Here is a 228-nt window from a genome sequence, read left to right on the forward strand (position 1 = left end):
CTGGCTGCTGCGTTAGACCAAACATAAGAAAGGCAGCTGGCTCACGTGAGGTCAGAAGTTCGAGACCTGTCTAACCAATATGGTGAAACCTTGTCTCTACTAAAAATACAAAATCATCTGGGTGTGGTGGCGTGTGCCTGTAATCCCAGCTACGCGGGAGGCTGAGGCAGGAGCATTAATTGAACCTGGAGGTGGAGGTTGCAGTGAGCCAGGATGGCGTCACAGCCT

This window comes from Mandrillus leucophaeus, unplaced genomic scaffold, assembly GCF_000951045.1.
Source record: "Mandrillus leucophaeus isolate KB7577 unplaced genomic scaffold, Mleu.le_1.0 Scaffold2635, whole genome shotgun sequence".
NCBI classification, from domain to species: Eukaryota; Metazoa; Chordata; class Mammalia; order Primates; family Cercopithecidae; genus Mandrillus; species Mandrillus leucophaeus.